Source organism: Anolis carolinensis, chromosome 2 (genome assembly GCF_035594765.1).
Source record: "Anolis carolinensis isolate JA03-04 chromosome 2, rAnoCar3.1.pri, whole genome shotgun sequence".
NCBI classification, from domain to species: Eukaryota; Metazoa; Chordata; class Lepidosauria; order Squamata; family Dactyloidae; genus Anolis; species Anolis carolinensis.
Window position 1 is genome coordinate 70,569,570 of NC_085842.1, and position 21,457 is coordinate 70,591,026.

At 41.3% G+C, this 21,457-nt stretch overlaps 2 protein-coding genes across 7 annotated transcripts in view; one reads left to right on the forward strand and one right to left on the reverse strand.

Moving 5' to 3' along the window:
• Positions 1 to 21,457, reverse strand: part of LOC134296055 (uncharacterized) — a 435,533-nt gene that overhangs the window by 176,024 nt on the left and 238,052 nt on the right. The gene's annotated exons all lie outside the window — the stretch shown is intronic.
• Positions 1 to 21,457, forward strand: part of fgd3 (FYVE, RhoGEF and PH domain containing 3) — a 121,140-nt gene that overhangs the window by 46,496 nt on the left and 53,187 nt on the right. Inside the window, exon 1 of one of the 6 annotated variants that reach the window (XM_062969932.1) lies at positions 7,998 to 8,371. The exons of the other annotated variants lie outside the window; for them this stretch is intronic. The gene's annotated coding sequence lies outside the window, so the exon portion shown is untranslated. Of the gene's footprint in view, positions 1 to 7,997; positions 8,372 to 21,457 lie in introns of those variants that run through there. 6 annotated transcript variants of the gene reach the window in all.

A 21,457-nucleotide genomic window follows, 5' to 3' on the forward strand; every position in this document is an offset into this window, starting at 1 on the left:
AGGTAAAAAACCCAAGTTTTCTTCTTCATCAGGCATTACAATGTCATGAGCAGGACTACAAGGCCCATGAGTCATCACACTATCCCCCTCCTCAAGGCCCCTCCCAAACTGGGACTCTCTCCCCGAGGCGCGAGGTCGTGGCTTGGCGGGATAGGTTTGATGAAAGCGACGGGTTAGATCAGGAGCATGGACTGTGGAGGCGTCTTCCCAAGAGCGTTCCTCAGGGCCAAAACCCACCCAGTCAATGAGATATTGCAGGCGGCGGCGGTGAAAGCGAGAATCTAAAATGTCCTGAACCTCGAATTCGTCCTCCCCATCCACCAAAATAGGGACGGGGGCCGGCCGGTCTACATCTGGCCGCACACCATCCGCCAGAAGGAGCAGGGAGCGGTGAAACACTGGGTGAATGCGCATTGAACGTGGAAGTTGGAGTTTGAAAGTCACGGGGTTTAATTGCGCCACCACTGGATAGGGGCCAATGAAACGGGCATCTAACTTCCGGCAAGGGCGGTGGGAGGGCAAAAAGCGAGTGGACAGAAAAACCCGATCTCCTACCTTGATTTCGGGGCCCGGCTGGCGATGTTTGTCCGCGTGACGTTTATAGTCCTCCTTGGCTTGTTCCAGTTGCTGGAGCAAAAGTTGTTGCACCGCTGTGAGTTCCTGCAGCCAATCTTCTGCTGCGGGAACTTCTGAAGTTTCAATGACAGGGGGAAAGAAACGTGGATGGAAGCCGTAGTTTGCAAAGAACGGCGTTTCTTTTGTAGAAGCCTGGACTCCATTGTTGTAGGCAAATTCCGACAGTGGTAACAGAGAAGCCCAATTGTCCTGTTGGTAGTTTACATAACAGCGAAGGTACTGTTCCAAAGTGGCATTGGTGCGCTCCGTTTGCCCATCCGTTTGGGGGTGATGAGCTGAAGATAAACGAGAGTCTATGCCCAATAGTTTTTGTAGTGCCTTCCAGAAACGAGAGGTGAATTGGGATCCACGGTCTGTGACCAAACTCTTGGGCAATCCATGTAGTCTGAAAACATGTTGGAGGAATAAATCTGCAGTCTCTTGGGCCGTGGGAAGACCTTCACAGGGAATGAAATGGGCTAACTTGGTGAAAAGGTCCACCACCACTAGGATCGTGGTGAATCCACAGGAAGGTGGTAAGTCAGTGATAAAATCCGCAGAAATTATTTCCCATGGGCGAGATGGGTTAGGAAGAGGGTGTAGAAGCCCTGAGGGCTTCTCCCTTCTTATCTTGGAGCGCTGGCATACTGGGCAGGTGTTAACATATTTTTCCACATCCTTGCGGATCTTGGGCCACCAGAAATCTCTTAGGATCAAATGCATGGTTTTAAATAGTCCGAAATGCCCTGCTGGTTTGCAGTCATGACACAGACGAAGTACTTTTTCCCTGCCCGGTCCGGGTGGAATATAAACATGATTTCTATAGCAAAGCAGTCCATCTTTAAGCGAAAAGGGAAAGTGCAGACCTTGACGAAGTTGGTCCTGCGCCCAGGCATCTGCTTGCTGACTAGCCCTGATTTCTTGAGCACAGATGGGCCCTGGATTAGGGGGAGTTGAATCAATGGGAGTGGATTTGGTGTTCCCCACTGTGAGCGTGGCAAAGTTCTCGGGTTGTAGTAGTTGGGATTCAAAGGTCTCCTTGCGTCCTGCAGCGTATTCCGGTTTACGTGACAGGGCGTCTGCTTGCTTGGTTTGGGCTGGGGTCACATAATGAATCTGGAAGTTGAAACGTTCAAAGAATAAAGCCCAACGTTGCTGCCTTTGATTTAGCTTGCGGGCAGTTCTTAGATGTTCTAGATTCCGATGATCAGTGTGGACTTCAATGGGAAATTTGGCCCCTTCTAGCCAATGTCTCCAAGTTTCAAAAGCTGCCTTTATGGCTAATAGTTCTTTTTCCCAAATGGTATAGTTCCTCTCTGGTGCGGTTAGTTGACGAGAATAATAAGCACAAGGATGAAGGTGATCTCCCACCGGTTGTAGGAGCACAGCCCCAATTGCCACATCAGAGGCGTCCGCTTGCACCACAAAAAGGGTTTCAGGATCTGGATGCTGAAGGATTGGCTGGGATGTGAATAATTTCTTTAGTTGCTGGAACCCTTTCTCTGCTTGATCAGTCCAGCGGAAGGGCCGTTTTCCACGGATGCAGCTAGTGATTGGGTCAGACCAGCGGGCAAAATCTGGAATGAACTTGCGGTAGTAGTTCGCGAACCCCAAGAATCGCTGCACCTCCTTCTTGTTAGTTGGCGCCCGCCATTCCAATACTGCGGAAACCTTGGCTGGATCCATGGAGAGCCCTAGAGGCGAGATACGGTATCCAAGGAAATCTACCTCTTGTAGATCAAAAGCGCATTTTTCCAGCTTGGCATAAAGTCCATGATCCCGCAATCGTTGTAACACCATTTTGACGTGGTTCTCATGTTCTGATTGTGATCTAGAAAACACCAAAAAATCGTCCAGGTAGATTATCAAGAACCTATCTAGATAGTCCTGGAAAATGTCATTGACAAAATGCTGGAACGTTGCGGGAGCTCCGCATAATCCATAATTCATAACTCGGGACTCGAATAATCCGAATTTAGTCTGGAAGGCGGTCTTCCACTCGTCCCCTTCTCTGATGCGAACTAAGTTGTAAGCTCCCCGAAGATCCAGCTTGGTGTAAACCTTGGCTCCTCGAAGTCGGTCTAGTAGATCCGAGATTAAGGGCAGGGGGTAGCTGTTCCGCTTGGTGATATTATTCAATGCTCTGTAGTCCACCACCAAGCGTAATTCCCCTGACTTCTTCTTCACAAACATCACTGGGGAGGCGGCTGGGGATTGAGAGGGTCTGATGAATCCCTTGCGAAGGTTTGTCTCTATGAATTCCCTGAGAGCTTCTTGCTCTGGTTCAGTCAGGGAGTAGAGATGCCCTCGCGGGATCGGGGCCCCCTCCACCAAGTCAATGGCACAGTCATAAGGTCTATGTGGGGGTAACCTTTCGGCTTCTTTTTCATTGAATACATCCCAATACTCGGAGTACTTCTTTGGCAAGGTGATAATGGGCTCGGTGTCTGTGGCATGGCAGACCTTGGCTACGAGGCAATGATTTTGGCAGTACTTTGAAGCAAACTGCAGTTCTCTGTTGGACCAGGAGATGCTTGGGTCGTGAAGTGTCAGCCATGGAATCCCCAAAATCACAGGGAAATGGGGAACCTCAGTAACAAAGAAGGAAATCTCTTCCATATGTTCCCTTATCCACATCCTGGTGGGTTCCGACCACTGGCTTACGGGGCCCGTCTTGAGAGGGCGACCATCAATGGCTTGCACCACACGGGCATTCTTGAAGTCATGATATTGTAATCCCAGAGAGTCGGCATACTCTCTATCAATGAAATTGTTGGTAGCTCCTGAGTCTATCATGGCGTGGATCATGACGGGTCCCCTTTTTGCTGACCATAAGGTGACCACTAGAAGGAACAGGACCCCGGTTGGCGGCTCTTGAACGGGTTTCTTGACCGGGTTGGCGAGCCTCTCTACGCCCGGTCGTTGGCTTCCCCCGCCGGCTGTGTGCCAGCCGCCTCAGACGCCTTCGTCTCCGTGGAGGACGCCGCCGCAAGACGGGCGGCGGGCTTCCCTTTGGCTGGGCACTCTCTGGCGAAGTGGCCCCCATTCCCGCAATACCAGCAGAGATTTAGGCGTTGGCGGCGGGCCTTCTCGGCGGCATCTAATCTGGGACGCACATTGCCCAACTGCATCGGCACCTCCTCGCTCCCTCTGGGGTATGGGGATGGTGGTGGGGGTCTCCACACTGGACGCGGCTGAACGCTGGCGGGAGCGGAGGGTTTTGCCCCAGCTCTACCGCTCTGGCCTCGGACCCACTGTTTTCTGTTGGCAATCATGACTTCAGCCCGTAAACATTGATCGATGAGTGCTTCCAGCGTTTGGGGAGGATCCACCTTGGAGATTTCCTCCAGCATTTCAATGTTGAGACCCTCCCGAAATTGTCCTCTGAGGGCAACATCGTTCCAGCCGGTGTTGTGGGCCAGCACTCGGAACTCGGCTATGTACTGAGACATGGGTCTGTCTCCTTGGAAGAGGCGGCGGAGTTTGTGCCCGGCGGCCTCCAAATTGTCCTCGATTCCCCAGGTCGCCTTAAGGTGGTCCAAGAAATGTTGCGCTGACCTTAGATGTGGGGAGGCTTGGTCGAACAGAGCCGTCGCCCAGTTAGCCGCTGGCCCGTCTAGGAGACTGTAAATCCACGCCACCTTGATGTCTTCCTGGGGAAACTCGGCATCACGGGCCTCTAGATAAGCTTGGCATTGGCGACGGAAAACATGAACCTTAGAAGCTTCTCCAGTAAACTTGGTTGGCAACGCCATGGCCGGAAGACGGATTCCGCGTTCCTTCAAACCCTTTATTTCCCCATCCTGTGCATTGAGCTTATCACGGATTCGGTCCACCTCATCCTTGTCGATGGTGTAGGTAATCGGCTGGCCGCTCGGCCCAGGTACGGTTCCGGTAGACATTCTGGCCGAGGTTAATTGGTGCTTAGGGTGGCGGAGTCAAACTGTCACGACCCAGGCTACAGAGCACCAATAACCATACGCAGAGGCCAGATTCTATCTAATATCTTTATTAAGGAAATATATAAAGTTAGTAAAAGCAAATGTAAAAGTTTGTCCAGAAGCAGACCTTTCAGGAAAGGTCAAAATTAGTCCAAAGAAACAATGTCCAATATGAAATATTAAGGTCCAAAGTTGTAATCCAATAACCGAAACACTCACTTTGCCAGGCAAAGTGAGGGGAGATGACAAGGTCCTTTAGTCCATGAACTTGAGCAAGGCTAGGAAATAACTTGATACTTGAAACAAGGCTTGAAACGTGGAACAAGGTAACGAGGAACAAGAACAAGGTCCGTGGAATAACTTGGTAAAATCCGTGAAACAAGGCAAGGGTTAGTCCTGGGAAACAAGGCAAGATCCGTAGGTAAACAAAGGCTGGGAAACAGGAGCGGAGGCTGGAAACAAGGCAAGGCTTGAGCAGGAACGAGGCTTGAATCGGAGCGCGCTGTCCAGACACAACTCGCTCCGGAGGCTGACGAATTGACTCCGCGAAGTTACTACGCGGGTAAAACACCTATATAGAGTCTAACTTTCCCGCCGAAGCAGTTCTCTGGGAACCAGAAACGAAAGCTAAATTCTGAGACCAGATGTCTGACTCCTTAAAGATTCTCACGAAAAGCAGACTTAATTGGGTACATTCTTAGCTGCTATCCTCGCACTCCTGCGCGAAGCTGCTTCCAAACCCCTCTGTTGTTTACAAAACTCATGGCGAGAGAACACGGGAGATGTAGGCTCAGGGTTTGTTTGACATACTTCTGGGACACAACTTTCTTGCAGGTGCAAGGTTCCCAGATCTGCCTGGGAAAGATCTGGCTGAGAAGATTCCAGTTCTAACTGGGAAGGTAAAAAACCCAAGTTTTCTTCTTCATCAGGCATTACAATGTCATGAGCAGGACTACAAGGCCCATGAGTCATCACAACTACGTAGAAAGAATGACCTCTAATTCCAATGGGTGGGAACAGAGCTTGATAGTTCTTTCCTTAGTAAACCTTTAGAAACTGTAGTGGTGGAACAGGGCTAAGAGGGGGAGTGAAGTGGTTATTTTCTTTTCAAAGACTGGATGTCTGATCAATATTTTGCTTCTTTTAAAGCAATATTTCAGCCCCTTACAGAAAAACCTCAAGGTATTTTCAGGGCGGTGTGGAAAATAAAAGAGCCTGACTCATCATCAGACAGCCATGCTATAATGGTGGGGCTGAAGGTTAAAGCCAGCTCTTTCTAGGTATTGTTTAAACAGGCTACAGAACCTGAAATATTGGTCTGACCAAGAACAATAAACAATAGGGCCTTAAATCCCAACATCTGTGGGGGGTTTTGCTGGGGGGTAGGGGGGAAAGACAGCTCTGTAATGCCATCCCTTCCTCTCTGAAAAGCTGCCATCTATTCCTAGCCATAATGTCTCCCCCTGTGTGCTGTAGTGTCACAGCTTTAAGCAGTAATGGCACTGATATTCCTATACCCTTTTAGTGACATAATCAATCCAGTTCAGTCCCATAGGATGTTATTGATATGACAAGCTTATTTAAACTTTGTCAAAGGATATGGGGAAAGATTGCCACTTAGGATTGTGTAGGTCAGGCTAGTGAGATACATCTGCTCCACCTAATTTGAATTTACATTTGTAAGGTAAAATGCTCTGCTCTTTTGCCTTGTCTTTGGAAGAAGTAATATGCTGGGATGTTTGGGGTTACTTTGCATTTTGATAAACGCTAGAAAATCTCTTCTCTGTGCAGGTATTCTTCATGGAAATTGCATTAGTTCAAACGCAGTCATTGGCCCATGGCAGTATCTTATTTCTCTGCAGACACTGACTTGCATGGATTTGATGAAGTCTGCAATAAGATCTTTAGATACTTCCTCTTCAACTTGCAGTTCTTCCATAGTAGTTCTTATTTGAGGGAGGTAATATTTGAGCTATTCCTTGGAGTGGCTAAGTAAAGCTTGTCATGATGTTTCTTATTTTAGGAGTTGTGGTGTATATATTAATGTATTGCACAATGATTCAATCTCAAAGTCAGCTTGACTTTGAATTCATTTTTGAAAAAGATGAAATAGAAGCAGTAAAGCAAATACACAAAATAGATCAATATTAAGGTGGCCTAACTTGATATAAGGCAATTCTTATTTTGTTTTAAAGTTCTAAGGACTTACATCAGGCCTGCACAACCTGAGAGTAGTAGGTAAGTAAAGTTTCCCCCCTGACATTAACTCTAGTAGTGTCTGACTCTGGAGATTGGCGCTCATCTCCATTTCTAAGTCTAAGAGCTGGCATTGTCCAGAGACACCTCCAAGGTCATGTGGCCAGCATGACTGCATGGAGCGCCATTACCTTCCCGCTTAAGCAATACCTATTGATCTACTGACATTGGCATGTTTTCGAACGGCTAAGTTGGCAGAAGCTGGGGGAAAAAAACAATGTGCTTCTGGAAATTTTACATCTTCTTGAGGTGAGATCAAATACCTCACATACGGCAGATACTTACTGTCAGGACATCTGCATAATTTAAAATAAACATAAATGTGTTTTCGTAGATAATAGCAACATATATATTTAAATTTATTCTGAAACTCAGGACTGTCTGTGTATTACATTCTCCGTCCACACACTCACAAGCATTTAGCCAGTGCCTGCAAAGCACAAGAACTGATTTGTTTGTTTCCAAAGGATTGGGGAGATGGTGAATGCAAAGTTTTTAATCTGAAATGAATGGTTTCAGCTGGCTTTTAATGGAAACCTGAGTACTGCTTAGTTGCAGCCTTGCCTAATGAAGTTGACTGTTCCGAATGGTATTAGAAGCCAAATGTGGGGGTGAGACATGTTATTTATGCACAAATCTGCATTTTTCCTTTAAAAATTATTTAAGTGGTCCACTAATTGCTTGATTTTTACCAATTTCTTTTTTGGTAAAGAAAATCTCAAGTGTGCATTTGCAATTATTACAAACAGCATTTACAGTTCTTCTTTAGAGCTCTTGATATAAGTGCAACATGTTAGTCTCCTCTGCTATTTTAAATGTGTGATAACTGGCACAAAGAACTCTCTGTGGAAATGCAAATAAAACACTTTTTCAGGTGTCCCAGTTCTTGATGGCAAGAGATCATAGTGGCAAGAGCTGCTTTAAAGACCTTCCATATATGCATCCATGAAGATCCTTATCGGCATTCAGAATAACTCGGGTTTATCTTCATAGCAAAACAACTGACATGGAAAGCAAAGGAAGGCCTGATCCTAGTAGTAATAGTAAAGCACATTTCCTTCCCCTCTCTCCCATTCAGCCACCCTTCAAAGCCTGTCTCTGTTCAGAAGCAGCATTTGTCATCGAAGGAGCCCCCTCCCCTTTTCCACATTTATTTCCATGGTAACCCTTTTAAGGCATTCTGCAGCCTGAAAACTACTTTTGCTCTTTCATCATGCAAGCTGGCATTGTGAAGGGCTTGATGTATTTCTGCTGCTTCTGAATGAATATCAAAATAACCAGCAATTTCTGGGTGGGCAGTTGGCTTTTTCTCCTTTTTGTTTTTTTATATTAAAAAAATAGACCCTCACAAAGGAGCTTGTAGGCAACCTTCACATGACCTCCTGTCAGCACACTGCTTGCGAAGGAAAAGCAATCTTCATTAATTGATCAATTGATTAACTTTGCGGATAGGGTTTTATCAGAATGATTGTTCCATGAAGTCAACAGGGCAATTCGCTGAATCCACTTCAAGGGAAAAATGGGCAGATGGCTGGCTGAGCTTTGCTGGTGAATTGCGGGTAAGCTCTTGTGCTGCGATCTATGGCAAATTTATCTCTCCCTATTTTTCCCCTTGTACATTTCTTTAATGTATATCCAGAGATCAGTTAGAAAATGGTGTCTTGATAAATATCACGTCCTTTTGTCTCATGAATGTTTTGTTTAACATTTGAAAAAAGGTTCAATCAGTGTGTATCTCTGATTATATGGATGCAAGGCATTTGATGCTGAGCATCTCTGCTGTTTTATTGCTCTAATGACCTGGGTTGACTTTACTATTACTATTTTTTTCAAAGCTCACATAGGTACAGAGGGTTTATTCTAAACAGCTGTCTAGTTTACGGTTATATTTTTATCAGCTGTACAAATTACAGAGCATTATAAATTATGTTTTCTTATATGTTAAATATATTTGCTTGTTAAGGTGCAGCTTTTCCACAGAACAAACTGATGTGCCAGTAACTTTTGATACAATTCTGTATCTTTGTTTGAATGAATGCATGCATTGGCTTAAATTGAATTTATGAATGATGGTTTATACCATTTTTATCAGTTGAAAGGTGGTAGTGGGGGTTGGTACATAAATTTGGAAGAGTGTATGGTCGACCTGTGTTTGGGAATAAAAACCTGGTTGGTTTTTAAAAAACTGAAGTGCATAATGATTGGAAAAATCACCATGACAACATGGCTCCCATTTCACGTTTTCTTACTATGCTATGAAAACCCTCATGTTTTTACAAGCCTTTGTATAGAGTTAAATAATGACAGTGCATCACTCCATAATGTAGAGATGCTATTTTGTTCTTAGCACAACCCGTATACAGTCATTGTTGCATCTTAAGCTGTATTGTCCTCTGTACTTTCTTCTTCTGCACAATCTGCACTTGTCATTTTCCCCTTGGTATAGTTGGATTCCTTTTTTGTATTTTCAAATTCATTGGCAAATATTAAAAAAGGATAGCATGTATGTGAATAGATTTTCTGAGAGAAAGAAGAAAAGGCCACAATTCTTGATTTGTGTGTATTTTGACAATGAAGTGATATTTTTCTGTATACAAATAGGCATACATCATGTAAAATAACTTTATTAGGACGAGTTCTAGCCAACTTGTACAGAGATGCTTCAAGGCTTCAAGGCAGAATTTCCTCACTATATTCCAGTTAGTTGCTGTGGTTTGTCTTCTTGATCCCTGTAACCAAAGTACATGTCATTTCCTTCTGGATCTGATAACAATCCTAATTGGGTAATTTGCTTCATCTGCACGCCATCCTTGAAGAGCAAGGATGGGCAAAGTTGCTTGGGGCCACTGAGACCCACTTTAGTGGTCTGTGAAATTATCTTGGTGGCCACAAAAGGCAACCACCCTTATTAATGTTTATTTTCAAAAATTCCTGCTGACCTGCAGGTGCAAACTGACCAAATCCATTAAAAACAGGTTATATATGTTTGCTTCCCTGACACAAGTAGCCCTTAAAAAAAACATCTGCTTAAAATCAGCCAAAATGGCAGCTAGAAGTGAAGTATCATCATGCCCAGACCAGAACACTAAAACTTGTTAGTGCTGCTTGCAGAGATGTGTGTGTGTTTGTAAGAGAATGTGAGTGTGTGAAGGGAAGAGGAATAGCCGTGTCCACTCGACACCTGCACATCCCTCTAGTCAAGTGATCTCTTCCACTCTGTTTTCTCTACATCCATACACCATGGCCTTTCAAGATGGTATTGGAATAGTTTTAAAAAAATACACCTGTAAAGTAGATGTGCAGTTTTAACAACAAAAGAACTCAGCAGTTTGTATAGGTTCAGCATCCCTTATTCAGAAATCCAAAATCTGAAATGCTTTAAAATCTTAAAATTGTCCACATGGGTTGCTGGGAAAGTGATACCTTTGCTTTTTGATGTTAAAATGCATACATACATTGTTTCATCCAGATAATTATTTAAATCATTGTATATACAATTACTTTTAGGTGTGTATAAATGAAACATACATTTCTTCCTAAATATTGCAAAAAAAATTTTTTAATCCAAAATACTTCTAGTCCCATGCATTTTGAATAAGGAATACTCAATATTAAAAAGTTAAAGAGATAAAAATGCTGATTTATCATTAGTAGCATAAGAAATTCCAGGGCTTGCACAAAAGTGTTTTGGGCTAAAGATGCAGCAACAGCTGTATTCGTGAGCTATTGGGAAGGCATGGGATTTGGTGGTATTACATTGGAGATGTTATAACATCCTAGGCAGATGGCCTGAATGACAATTGGGTTTCAGAAATCTTTCCAGATGGGAAAGTTTTAGAGATAAATGTTCAACAGCATGCTGTTGTATGCTGCATCTTGTTTATGGTTGTTTACTATAGAAAGCAAAAACTTACAAATTCCTAATAGCAAAACAAAGCATTGAATCTTAATATTAATTCCATGGCTAGAAGAGAGCTGTGATTATGAGCTGCCTTCTCCATAAGCCCATACCTCACCTCACCAAATATAATTGATATTAGAATAAGTCTGTCTCAATGGATTTGGCTCCTGTAATGCTCAGATGAGCCAAATGCTGCCCTGCAAACACTTTTGGTCTCTGTGGCATCTCAGCAGGAGATTCCTCCACAACTTGGTTACTGATGGAGAGTCTCCCACGGCTAGACTGAGACTGACTCTTCAGAGTAAGCACAAACTGAAAGATTAAGCTCCTGTAACCTGAGATTGGAGATATAGGTATCTCACTGAACTTTTTTTTGCTGTTGATTCTATTAATCAGTTAATTATTTACTTTCTGGGTTAAGTAGGAAGTTTCAAGAGCAGGTCTGAATAGTTACATTTTGAAATTTGACCTCACATGATTTGAGGGATTCTTCAGGACTTCTGATATCTTGTTCTCTCTGATCAGTTTCTGTCCATCTATCACCTTCATTCATTGTCATTCAGATTGCTGTGGCACTGGCTACCATGTGGTTGAGTTTTAATGTTTGGTTGAACCGAATTTAGATTTGTAATGGAAACAGGGATCCTTGCTCAGCTATGACTTGGCTGGCTGGTTCAGCAAACACAACAGGACTGATATGGCACTCCTGTGGAGGAGCAGGAGAACCTATGGAAAGTATCAGGAATATAAGCATTTCAGCACCCAGAGGTGAAATAAGTCATTAGATTGACTAATTCTGTGATGTTGTGGTACTACAATGTGATCCTTGGTTGACTGGAAGTGTATAGAGGTAAAACAAAGCAGTGGTGAAGAGGCAGGAGAAAGGGGAGGAAACAGTCATTTTACCTCTTGTCCCAAGTGATAACACTTCAAATCTGCAGGAAAATGATAAAAAAAATTTGTACAGTCTTACTAAATAAAATTCATGAATAGAGACAGCACCTTCTTTTTGAGAGTGAAAGATTTTTTATTATTATTGTGACTTACCCAAGCATTGATTTTCACAGGCATTTGTACGAACAGGCAGTTGAGCAAAAGAAGATTCTTGAAAGTAAACCAGCTTTAGATTTGAAGTAACCCAGTTTAGAAAGACCTGAATGAATCCATTATGATTTTGCCTCTTTAGAATGGTTGGAATGAATCCATTATTTACCCTTATTTCATGATGCTATTTTTAAAAATGAACTCCCTGGCTTTCCTTCTTGATCAGTCAACCCAGAAGATGTTCCACTTCTGCTTGCACGCTACTGCACTAATGAGGGTCAAAGTTTTCACACTTGCAGCTTAAAGCACTTGTTTGTGTTCATTTCCCTATATTTCTGAAGCGACTGGGCAATCATCCCAGTCATCCTGGGCAGCATTCAAGCTGAGTTCATTGGCCCTTCCAGCATGGGAAGACAAGGAGTCTCACTCAGTTGCTTCAAGTCAAAGGGGACACTTGTGGTTGGAAAAGATTGGAGAAAATGTATCTATTTTGGCTCAGATATATTACCTGAAGAGTTTCACTTACTCAGATTTTACAGGTATCATCCCCAAAGGACTTTGGTACAGTTTGTGAAACTACTTTTAAAAATGTGAATTGTTTAAGCTGTACTGTAGTGTTTAATTCAATTTTATAGCAGCAAACAAATTCTAGAGTGTGCAGATGTGTTATTTATTTGTCTTGAAAGGTTGCTATTAGCAGATTGGTACTTCACTGTTTGAGACAATTATTTTCCAGTTATTATCAGGTTATTTTGCTGCTCACTTAATTTTGCTTTTGTTTTGAATCTGCCTTAATTGCTTTGATTCAATTTATTGGGAAACCTTTTGAAACCTTTGGTGAATGAAATTATAACAGCTTTGTAAACAGCTGAATGAATGACTAATTGGACAATAAAAGGTATGAGGTAGATGGAGATGAGAACTGGAGGTCTTGAAAAGAAGAAACAGGACATTAAGCAGAAATGATTGGAACAAGACCTTGAAGTGCTGATAGTCACATGTACTGTTGCCACACATACATTGCTGTTGTACACCTTCACATTGTTTCTGATTTATTGTGACCCTAAGGTGAACCTTTTACAGGGTTTTCTCAGCAAAATTCATTTAGAGGGTATTTTCCATTACCTTCTTCTAAAGCTGAGAGAGTGTGATCAGTCAATAGAGTGTCAGTGCCCAAGCAGGGATTTAAACCCTGTTCTGCTGGGTCCTAGTCTAATAATCAAACCACTAGACAAGAAGTGTTAAATTTATGAACCTCCAGATGTTTCAGATTCTAACTTCCAGAAACCTTAGCCAGCTTATCCAATGGCCAGGAATTTTTGGAGCTGAAGTCGAAAACACCTGGAGGGCCACAACTTGGACACCATTGCACTAGATCAGTGGTTCTCAACCTGTGGGTGTTTTGGTCTACAACTCGCAGAAATCCCAGCCAGTTTACCAGCTGTTAGGATTTCTGGGAGTTGAAGACCAAAACATTTGGAGAACCACTGCACTAAACTATACTGGCTATACACACACACACACACACACACACACACCAGGCTCCACATAATATGGCATTAGGACAGTCAGGTCTGTAAGGGAGCTTCCATATTCTACTGACAATTTCAATATGATGTTTGTAACAAGTGCAGTTGTCCTATCAATCTCCCTTTTGCTTTGAGACTTAACAATACATTAAATGAAGAATGTATTGCAGACTGATTGATATGTAACAGCAACAAGTAATGCCTAGTTATATCCCATCCCATCTCTCAAAGGGACTCAGAGTGGCTTACAACAAAAGCTTTGCTTCCCTTTTTCTCAAATATTGTGATTCTTTGTATTTATAGTCTTCAGGTATTGGCATACATAATATGACTCATAAACCACCTTGTAAAAATAGGTTTGCCAACTCTGCCTGAGGAAACTCCTAGAGATTTTTTTCCAACTGAGATTAGATTTTTACATTTTGTTTTGCCTGGCCAAATTCATGGAAACAATTTCCCCTCTTTAATTCTTCTTTAATTAAACAGAATTTAATTGTTCAAACTCAGACTTACAAAACCACAAAGCATAATATGTTAATTTTATTGCTGGTTAAAATTATAGTTTGCTTTTCTCAGTCTATCATGGACCCTTGGCATCCATTGGAGTTTGGTTCCTGAACCTCCCATCGATACCAAATCCATAGATGCTCAAATCACATCATATGATATGCCATAGTAAAATAGTATGCCTTATATAAAATGGCAAGATCAAGAGTTGTTTTTTATATTCTTTTAAAAATATATTTTCAGTTGTAAATGCTAAAATAGGTGGATACAAAATTGTGAATATTGAGGGCCATAGTAACCTGTTTTATTTCTGTATCTGATTTCATTGCCATTCAACAACAACAAGAAGAAAGGTGAAAATCCTTTAAAACAAAGAGTGTTCATCTTTCCAGCAAAGCCTAGGGAGTGTCTCCAGAGAAAACCATTAGTCAAGTCCATGCTGTCACTTTCAGAAGTTTGTTCTAACCTCTAGTATAATACCTTCAGCTTTAAAGCACTGAACTGCTGAACTTGCAGACCAAAAGATCTCAGGTTAGCCCCAACTCCTGCCAACCTAGCAGTTCGAAAACATGCAAAATGTGAGTAGATTAATAGGTACCGCTCCAGTGGGAAGGTAACGGCGCTCCATGCAGTCATGCCGGCCACATGACCTGGAGATGTCTATGGACAATGCCAGCTCTTCGGCTTAGAAATGGAGATGAGCACCAACCCCCAGAGTCGGTCACGACTGAACTTAACGTCAGGGGAAACCTTTACCTTTACCTTACCTAAAATATTTGAAATAGAGTGTGCTGTGTTGGCTTATCCTCAGCTTTCTGCTTTTAACATTTATGAACTAGTTGCTTGCTATTTTTTTTAGTTGATCCATATTCTTTTTTGGCAGATGTAGAAAAGCTCTGGATAGGTCATGTAAGCTTCACAACACTATCATTCAGCTGGTTAGTTGGCTCACAGTTCTGTTATTAAACAGAAAACTCTCTCACAGTAGGCATTAGACACAGGGATGAAAAGTGTGAAAGAGATGGTTCCTAATTTGGCCACTACTACCTTTCACCCATTTCTGATCTATATTATGCTCCTTTGGAGACAATATTTTCTCTTGCTGTAAATCATAATAGTCATCCATACAGCTTGTCAATGACTGGTTTAGCAAAAGGCAGTAAATCTTTCAATTTCACATCATGTTGAAAAACTCTGACTTTTTTTTAGTTTTAAACATGTTTGAATATTTCTACACATACTCATTACACAGTGTCAATGTCTTTGAGGTATGTGGTTTGGGTCCAGGTAACCTACAAGATCTCCTTTTCTTGTACAATCCGCCCCACACACTGAGGTCCTCTGGGGGACACTTACTCCAACCAGCCAGAACCCGAATGGCAGCCATCACTCAGAGAACCTTTTCATCAGCTGCCTCAAGACTGCGGAACAACCTGCCGGAAGAGATTAGACAGCTAGATCAGCTGTCAGAATTTAAGACACAATTGAAGACCTATCCCTTCCGGCAGGCCTACCTGGTCAATTTTAAATTGTGAATTTGAATCTGCATTTCATTAGTGACCTTTAACTTGTATTTTAACTCTGTGTATCTTGTTGTATGTCTTTTAATCATGTTTTATCTCTTGTTTTAATGATGTATTCTGCCTCAAGAGGTGGGTAATAAATTTATTATTATTATTATTATCCTGTTGTTTGCTGGGAACAAAATTGGCCTTGTTTTGTAACTTTACCTCTTCTCTTGAGTTGAAGTTACCAATTGAATCAATACTATAAAAATCATGATTAAGTAGTTATTTTGAATATGGAATAATAGTTCACCAGGCTATAAGGGGAGAAGGAAGCCCATTCTTCCAACCATCAGAGCACAGCTGAATTATGTTAGATAGATAGATAGATAGATAGATAGATAGATAGATAGATAGATAGATAGATAGATAGATGCTCCCATCTGATTTGGAAGGGTCAGGACAAGAAAAATTCCTTAGTTAAATTTAAGCTGATATAGGATTCTGGCCAATGTTCCTAGTGGTGGAAATGGAAAGAACATCAACGTAACATTTAATCAAGATTTATCATACAAGGTTGCCATTTTTTTGAAGCTCAAAGAATGAGATTTAAAATTGTTAGCAGAATTTTATATTTTTCACTGAAGATCAACTACAATAAACAATAAGACTAACTTTTTCATAGGTTTAATGCAGTCACCCATAGTTTGCTTTATCATGAGTGCAACAGTCAAGGGTTCTTGAAGGTCTGCTCCTTATTGCCTTTAGCTAGAAAACAATTTTGACACCCAAATGGCCATGGGATCAATTTTATCATATTTCCACGCCTTCTAGATCCTTTTTAGTAAAAGTCCAATTTACTTCCTTTAAGAAAAAAAGGTTAAAAATATTGAAAACATGGAAGAATCCCCCCATGATCCTTTGGGTATGTTTGGAGGAATTTGGGAGGGAAAACACTCTTTTATTTTATTTTTTTAAAGTAATGGGGAGCAGGACCCCAGAGACTGCCTGCAAACCACAGACCATCCGTTCACAGCCCCTGCTGAAAGCCCTATAGGAACTTTGCATCCCAGCACTGGCTATTTGCATTTGACATTGAGTGGCAGCCAGAGCAAATGAGAAAATGAGAAAAGATGCAGACACTGTGTGGTGGGGTAACCAATTGGCTGCCTGGGTTAATAAAGAGGCAATGTACTCATCCATCAAATGGCTGCTATGGCAGTTAAACCAGAGCCTGGACATGCCTTTAGTTTTATCATAGCAATGCCACTTTGACTCTGGCTGCTCACCTCCCTTATGGGAGCAGGTCTATGGTCAAAGCAAGACTGCTTTAACAGATAACCTAGTTCTGTTTTATTCTATGTGCAAAGTTAACATACAGTGACAGAGGGAATGGATTCATTTTGATCAGTAAGATGGTAAAGAAACAAATATCCATAGCTCAAGCCCAGAATTATGTGTCTTTAATGTAATCCCCCCCTAATTGACAAGAGATTATGATACTGCAGCTTTGTTGTGATCAAATATGTATAACTAGTCATGATTTCAAATGCAATAGTTGATACTATCATAATAAATACAATTCTGTATAGCCTTCGCCCAGAAGTAAGTGTCCTTTCTGCAATGTTTTCATAACAAGCACAATGTAAATAAGCCTTAGCACAATAAAAAGCTTGGCCTTGCCAGCAGCCTTTTTGTAACCGATGATGAAAACCTTAACAGAGGGGGGAAACAATTTTCTACCAAATATATTTCCTTGTGTTGTGAGTCCTAATTCTACATTTGAAGTTTTCCCACCCCTGGGATCCCATGTAGTCCCAAAAATGCTGCTATTGTTGGAACAAACACACCACGTGCTCTCACATTAACTGTCAGTTTTACATGTCTATCCAGAATATATCTGGTACTTTTCTGTTTTGGATCAGAGATTAAAGTTGGTGGAAAACCTGTGTTAAAATATTTCATGAGTCTTTTAATTTTTCTAACAGTGTTAGAATCTTTAATAAGTCTTGTTAAAGGGAACAGGGATAATTGTTCTTCCCTGATAAGCAACCATCTTTCTAATCAGAACAAAGGAATGGAGCTGTGAAAGCAGAAAGAAGATGTGAGTAGAGGTTAAGGTTTCCCTTTTCAGAAACATCTGCCAGGAACATGGTAATTTTCTGAGTCCATAAACAAGACTGGCTGTACAATATATTATATGCCTATGACACTCTTTACTTTTCTATTGAGCAGGTTAATAAAGTGGAATTGCATTGAGATGAAATAAATCATATTAGATTGCCTGTGTAGGCAGGAGCAAGCCATTTAGTGCACTGTAGATATTTTGGACTATAAACCCAAACCAGGATAATTGGCAGTAATGGAGGTTGTAATCGAACAAATCTGGAGATTTCAGAGTTGCCAACTGATGTAGGCAGTATTATTGCTCTGGCAGCAAAAGTGAGGGACAATGAGCTGAGTTGAACCTTGAAAAGAGATTGTAACTTTATTATGTCAGGAGCAGGTTAGACTTTCAAGGTATTTTTATTAGCTTTATTACTGTTTGTGCAAAATACTATTTGTATTGTTAATTCATTGTGCTTTAGAGTTTTGTAGAGAAACAGCACACACACTGATGTCTTTTGGTTCAGTGCCACATGGCCTCGTTATTTAAAAATTACCTTTCTTCTGTCATGTGTGCCATCAAGTTGATGCATAGTGTATTTTGCAGCTAACACTTTGTGCATTTGATCATGCAGGCTTAACCATTGAAGTTTTTGCTACAACAAATAGGACTCTTTTAATAACATTATTTACAATTAATTATTGGGAAGAAGTAATTGTTTCACAATGTTGTTGACTGGAAAGCAACAAAGTGAAGCTTTGTCACCCTAGAGACTTCAAAGACATGGATTTGTTTTTTTGATGCTTTTAAAAATTGTATTGTCTAGTGTTTTCTTTATAGAAACATACAATTGCTCAAGCTAATGCCATGTCTCCTTTGGATATGGCATTAGCCATCGGCTGTTTCTTCCAGTTATTTTAACTTCAGGCTGTTATCTTTTTTCTTAGTAATTTTTATGTATTTAGTAGAATATTGTTATGCTAGTGGTTTCAGTTTAGAAACTTCATTGATTTATACAGTAACAAAGAGTTTATTAAATTGCAGATAATTTATGCCTAAGGATGAATGTGGTTCCATATTTCACTTATTTTCTTTGCTAAGTCTATAAATTTATAATCATGTGAATGCGATTCTGGGGCATATGATTCAATTGCAGTTCCTTCTCTGAAGTTCTCTGGACTTGGATGGGGAGATCTGCTCCTTTCCCCTCTCACAGGGAGTGAAGTCTTCTGTTGTGGTTCCCTGAATATTCTTAGACATTCCTAGACAAAATTGCCATTTCATTTTACTGCATTGCATTGTATGGTTATTTGCTCAATATTTTTCCTTGCAAAAGGGAGCCAAGTCTAGAGGACCTGCAGTACTTAAGGGGTGAACTGAGATTCCAGTCTTTAAGAGTGTTGGATGATGTGGAGTCTTGATAATAATTCTGTTTGTTTGGATTGTGCTTGTTGATCATGAGTTGGCAGCCCCCAAAACCAGAAGTCATAAGATGGAGTTTGAAACAAATTTATATTCCGCCCTTCTCACCCGGAAGGGGACTCAGGGCGGATCACAATGTACATATACATGGCAAACATCCAATGCCATTAGATATACAACATATAGACACAGAGACAGAGGCAATTTAACATTTTCCAGCTTCCAGCTTCATGAAGGTATGCTCGATTCCGGCCACAGGGGGAGCTGCTGCTTCATCATCCACTGTGACACTGAATCCTTGACGGAGTACTTCCTCATTCTTCCGCACGCTGATGGACATTTTCATGGTGGCGTAAATTAGTTAAATTAGCCTCCCCACATAAAGCAGTATCTAAATTTCCTACTCGACTAATGCAACTGTCTTTCGGGTTGCTTAGGTCAACAACGACCTAGGTTATTTAATGGTTGGGTGCTCAATCGGACCCAGGCTGGCTTCGAACTCATGACCTCTCAGGCAGTAGTGATTTATTGCAGCTGGCTACTAACCAGCTATGCCAGAGCCCGGCCCTAAATACAGATTTAGATTACAGAGGACCTTCATCCCCTCAGTGAAAAGAGACAGGAAGACCAAACTACATCTGTTTCAGGAGGACACCTCAGTTTGCTACATCCAAAACTCTGAACCATGCCCCCACCCTATTTTCAGGAACATTCAGATCTGTGATCAAATCTAAATGAATTCCTTTCCATTACTTGCAATGGAAGGAATTATCATTTTCTCCCTTATTTAGTGAACAACCTTTTATAGAAAGAATAAATCAGGAGAAAATCTAGTTTCCTCTGTATTTCACACAGGTGCCCTGAAAGGCTTTTAGATAGGCGAGAGGCTGAGATAATGGATTTCTTTGTCCTTTGGACTCCTTACATCCACTTTACAGAAGTCCTAAGGCTGTGTATACATACATAGATTGAAGTCAGTTTCATTGGATACAGTGAGTTGTATAATAGAATAAGGATGCATAAGGCTGCATTGGGATTTTTGGTGACAGATGCCTTCAAAATATGGCAATGAATGTACTGACATTTAAAGAACTGACATTAGGGGTTTCTTGGATGCTTTTGTCAAATTATTGCAATTCAATTTGAAGATTCCATAATTCTGGATTTGCACTTTCATACAAAAATATTGCATTTATTTATTTGATTTCAAAGTGGCTCAGCTAACTTACAGTGTGTTCATGCTCTGAATGGTTTACTTAATCTCACAGCAGCCAATTTCTGCAGTCAGAGAAGTGGTATGTAAACAAATTTTTGAAGGGCAGAACAACTTTTAAATTAGTCAGAGGTACCCAAATCATGATGATAGAAAACTACTCCTGAAAGCATGTGTGCTACAAACAGATTATTTCTCCAAACTGAGATAAAAGCTATGGTGGTGGTTATTTAAACTGAAGTAAGGTGTGAATAAGCAGGTCATCTTTAGGCTATAAAAACCCATTGTTAGAACTGCCCGTTTCATCAAATTGGGAAAAAGTTTCATGGACATGACAGCTAACTGGTTTGGTTTCCTTTGGGAAAAAAGGTGGCAGAGGCAGATTTTATTTATATATTTGAGTTTACACATATATTGGTGGAATCACATCACATTGGGAGTGGGGAGCTGGGTGGGACCAATTTAGTTTCAGAAGATCCCTTTTTGAAATGGCTTAAACCCTCTAAAAGAAAACTGCACTGTTGCACAACAGAACTCCACCAGGAGTCATCCTGGAAATGCATCCACAGACTACAGACCTGCAAATCCCACTCCTGGCGCCATTCAGACCTAGATTGCTTCACTTTAGATGGGGAAAAAAGGTCAGCTCCTTTTATGAACTGGGTATTGTGTGGTCATCCTGGTGTCTCCTAGAAAAAAGGACTGTTTCATGTTAATGTATTGCATGACATGACTATTAAGCCAATAGTTTTTCTAGCAAAAGGGAGCAAGTCTAGGGAACCTGTAGTACTCCAGGGATTTTTTTTTTCATGTTAGGAGCGACTTGAGAAACTACAATTGATCCCTAGAGTGGGTGAACTACAGATCCCATAATCCATCAATACTGGCCCAATAATTCAGCTAGCAGAAATTGGATTTGAGTAACATCTGTAGGACCCTGCTTAATAAACTGTTTTTTGTTTTTTGTGTCCCTTCAAGTCATTTCCAACATACGTTTTCTTGGCAAAATTTGTTCAGGGGGTATTGCCTTAGTTTTCCTCTTAGGTTGAAATATTGTGGCTTGACCAAAGTTGCCCAGTGTGTTTCCCGGCCTGATGGAGAATTTGAACCCTGGTCTCCAGGGTCATAGTCCAGCACTCAAACCACTATGCCATGCTGGCTCCTTATTTTAAAAAGTACTTCAGGGATCTTAAATTCTGATAGATTCCTATCAGAAGACATGAGAAAGGGAAGCCTTTCTTCCAATTTCTGCAATTTTTGGAGGAGAGGGGATTTTTTGATTGAAGCTAATGTGCCTCCTTTCCTCATTGGGCAAATTAATTAGAGATACGTACAAGAGTTCCAATCTGAATTCATACCAGGGGGCAAAGAGTTAACTTCCAATTATTCTTCCTATGTTAGGGTTGCAATTTGGATC